General features: G+C 43.9%; 1 long non-coding RNA gene across 1 annotated transcript in view; it reads left to right on the forward strand.

The window, feature by feature from the left end:
* Positions 1-1,917, forward strand: part of LOC106728076 — a 6,341-nt gene extending 4,424 nt beyond the window's left edge. Inside the window, exon 3 of the long non-coding RNA XR_001364324.1 lies at positions 1,824-1,917. This is a non-coding gene — a long non-coding RNA (uncharacterized LOC106728076). The remainder of the gene's footprint in view (positions 1-1,823) is intronic.
* The last annotated feature ends 2,189 nt before the right edge of the window (positions 1,918-4,106 follow it).

Below are 4,106 nucleotides of genomic sequence, written 5' to 3' on the forward strand. Positions count from 1 at the left end.
TACACACACACACACACACACACACACACACACACACACACATATATATATAGCTTTTCCCTTTCCTTGTAACCTGACTTGAGCTCTATTTTGAACTTGCATTTCCCTTTGCGATGGATGTTAAAATGGCCCTAAATTCTTTGTAGCTCTTCAGATCAACAGGTGAAATCTATTTCCCACCTTTTGCATCTGGACTGACTCTGTGACTTGCTTTGACCAACAGAATACACTAGAAGAGCCATATGACTTCTGAGCCCAGCCTCAAAAGGCCTCACAACTTTTGTTCTTAATGCTCTTGGAAAGCATCTACATTGTGTGAAGAAAACTGGGATGAAAGGCTTGTGGAGAGAGGCCCAGCCATCCCATCTGAGGCACCAGGCATGTGAGCGAGGCCATCTTGGATGGTCCACCCTAGGCAATCCCCAGATAGCTGCAGCTGCATGTGCGACCCCAGCCCAAACCCTGAAGCGCCACTCCAGCCCACTGCCAACCCACAGAAACTATAAGCAAACGAAAGATGGTCATAGTGTATGGTAGTGCAATAAAGGATGGAAGGAAACCCTGTTAGGATACTATACATTGGCAATAGCACTTCATAAGGAGACCAGAATCCAGGTTCTAGTTCCAACTCTTCAGTGATCCTTAACAAGGATCTTACCTCTCTAGGGCTCAGCTTACTTATTTTCATTGATCTATAAAATGAAGACTATACCCCTGCCCTGCAAACCTCCCAGGGATATACTACGACTCAAATGGCATAAAGTGTGTGGCAGTCCTTGGGGTGCAGTGAAGCACTCTAACATGGAAACAGTTATCACCCATGTGACCTCATCATCTGGTCAGGTCCTGGATAGCTGTTAAGTAGGGTTTTCAGGTCAATAAAAGTTCAAAGATACTCCCAAGGTCATCAGTAAAGTTTGTCTAGTTTTAGTTGACAGCTTTTTAACCCATCACTTCCTGTCAACACCAAGAGGAAGTTGTGCTCTGCAGTGACTGCTTCAGTCCGTCCATTTCATACAGGCATCTGGGAAAAATCTCTATCTCCTGAACCTGAAAGAAAATACACTATTACTTATTCATTTATGAGATTGCTTTTGACTGGTGAAACCACATGGGCTAGTCACAACAAGGGTCCTTTTTAAAAATACAAAACATGCAAAAACAGCAAAAGCTCTCCCCATTGTTGGTTTCACTTTAGAAGCAATTGTCAGGACTCAGGCAGCAAGTTGTTTGGGGACCCTCCTGACAAGATGTACATGTGATCCACAGAAGGAAGAGAGAAATCTCCTCATCTTCGCATGTTAATTAAGAAGGACAGATGGCCCTGGGATTATTCAACCATATGTAGGTCAAGACTAAATGAATTAATAAGCAACTTAATTCTCAGCTGCCTCTAAGAGCTTATGGGGCATCTATGAACAAACAATTGCCATAGTATCCTGGGAAACAAGAGATGGGAGCGGGAGAGAGATTAAATTTCCTCACTGCACACTCAGTTCCACAGCCTGGGAAGGAACATCTCCATCTCTCTGCCACACACTGTCTTCTATATTGTATTTGGGATGTTAAAATTGAGTCAGCCTGGCCAGTGTGACTCAATGGTTGAGTGTCAACCTATGAACCAGGAGGTCATGGTTCGATTCCTGGTCAGGATCGGTGCAGGAGGCAGCTAATCAATGATTCTCATCATTGATGTTTCTATCTCTCCCTCTTTAAAATAAATAAAAACATTTTCTAAAAAAAATGAGTCAAAAGTTATCTTGGTTTCCTGCATATAAACTGTATAACTGCAATTAATAGGGTCTCTCTCTTTCTTTTTTTAGGTTAAGCTTTCCTAACACTGATCATGTTAGGGCTGAAAGCAAAGGGAACAGCCGTAAGGAGAAATGTAACAAGACAGGTAACACATGCTGGGAACCAAAGAAGAGATTGGGCAACAAGTTCTGAAAGGCCTCCCAGGAGTAGGGGTTGCCAGAGGCAGAGCTTGAGCTGGACCTGAAAAGCGGTCTCTTTCTTTTTTTAGGTTAAGCTTTCCTAACACTGATCATGTTAGGGCTGAAAGCAAAGGGAACAGCCGTAAGGAGAAATGTAACAAGACAGGTAACACATGCTGGGAACCAAAGAAGAGGTTGGGCAACAAGTTCTGAAAGGCCTCCCAGGAGTAGGGGTTGCCAGAGGCAGAGCTTGAGCTGGACCTGAAAAGGCAAATAGCAACAATTAAAGGGAGAAGAGGACCAGGAAAACCATGAGCAAAAGGCAGCAGCAAGCTGTGCAAGGCAAGTAAGGGATGGGAATCCAGCCAGTATGACCAGATGACAGCAAGGAATTAGAAGATCAGTCGGTACAGGTGATTATCAGCAAGACAGCCCTGGTCAGCTGCAATGATGACACCTTACAGGAGGAACCAGTCTTTCCTCTTCCAGCACTCCTGCCAGAGACCAAAGAATAGAAACTAAAAACCCTCCAGGAGTTTGTACTGTGCTAGGAAGGTAGTTTCCTCCCTCCTCTCTCCACCCTTCCTGTACCAGTTACAGGCCCTCCCCAGCTTCTCTCTCCCTCCCTCTTACCAGGCTGACCTCTCTGTAGACCTGACTGGTTTTCCCTCTTCATCTCTTCCTCTTCTAAATGGCGAGCCATTTGCATCTAAGGAGAGGCCTACATTTGTCCAACTATCTCTGGATGGACAAGTTTAATTTTCTGAGCAAAGGGTGAGTGTTAGAGCCAGTAGTCAGATCCAGCGCTACTGGTATTAACACGCATTTTGCCCCTTCTGCTTCCTGGGTAGATGCGAGCTGGTCTGGAGCACTGAAGGGAAAGAAAGGAGCACAACTTCTCATCTCCCTAAAAACCAAACACTGAGCTGCTATGATTTGTCTTTACAGCAAAACCAAAGGGATGTTAAGATGAATCAACAGGAATACATCTTAATTTCTCAGTCTTGTGATGAAGCTTAGGAACTTTTTTTTTAAAGTCTTTTTAAAAATATACTATAGCACAAAATTCAAAAGGAATAGGGCAAAAAGTCTTCCTTGCACCTAACCCTCCAGTTACCCAGTACTCCCCATGGGCAGCATTATCACTTTCTTATTTATCCTTCTAGGGTTATTTTATTTGTATACAAGCAGATGTGTGTATTTTTAAACCAAAAGGTAGAATCCTAGACATGATGCTGTGTTCCTTGCATTTTTCCTTTAACACAGCTTGGAGATTATTTCTTTCTTTTTTAAAAAATATATTTTATTGATTTTTTACAGAGAGGAAGGGAGAAGGATAGAGAGTTAGAAACATCTATGAGAGAGAAACATCGATCAGCTGCCTCCTGCACACCCCCCACTGGGGATGTCCCCGCAACCAAGGTACATGCCCTTGACCGGAATCTAACCTGGGACCTTTCAATCCGCAGGCCGGCGCCATATCCACTGAGCCAAACCAGTAGGGCAGATTATTTCTTAATATCCCATTATTCCATATCAACTGTTAAGTTGCCACATTTCATAGAATCCCATTTTATAGTCATACTAGAGGCCCAGTGCATGAAATTCGTGCATGGGGGGGGGGGTCCCTCAGCCCGGCCTACACCCGCTTGCAATCCGGGACTGCTGGCTCCTAACTGCCTGCCTCCTGCCTGCCTGATCACCCCTAACTGCCTCTGCCTGCCTGCCTCATTGCCCCTAACCACTCACCTACCTGCCTGATTGCCCCTAACCACTCTGCCTGCCTGCCTGATCGCGCCTAACCACCTCTGCCTTGGTCCCCACCGCAGCTTCATCTGGAAGGATGTCCGGAATGACATCCAGAAGGTCGTTCAGCTGTCCAGTCTAATTAGCATATTGTGCTTTTATTATTATGGACTCTTAACAATCAGTCTCTTATGGATAGTCAGGTTGTTCCTAATCACAGGTTATTAAAAAATGCTTCCATGACTATGCTAGTATGTACATCTTTGCACACATGTACCGACTATATTGGTAGGGTTAATTCCTGGAAGTGGAATTGCTAGGTCAAACGATAAATGCACTTCAAATTTTGAAAGTTTTTCTAAATTTTCTTTATTTTTTTTTAAATTAAATCTTTATTGTTCAGATTATTACATTGGTTCCTCTTTT

Source organism: Myotis brandtii, unplaced genomic scaffold (assembly GCF_000412655.1).
Source record: "Myotis brandtii unplaced genomic scaffold, ASM41265v1 scaffold53, whole genome shotgun sequence".
Classification (NCBI taxonomy): Eukaryota; Metazoa; Chordata; class Mammalia; order Chiroptera; family Vespertilionidae; genus Myotis; species Myotis brandtii.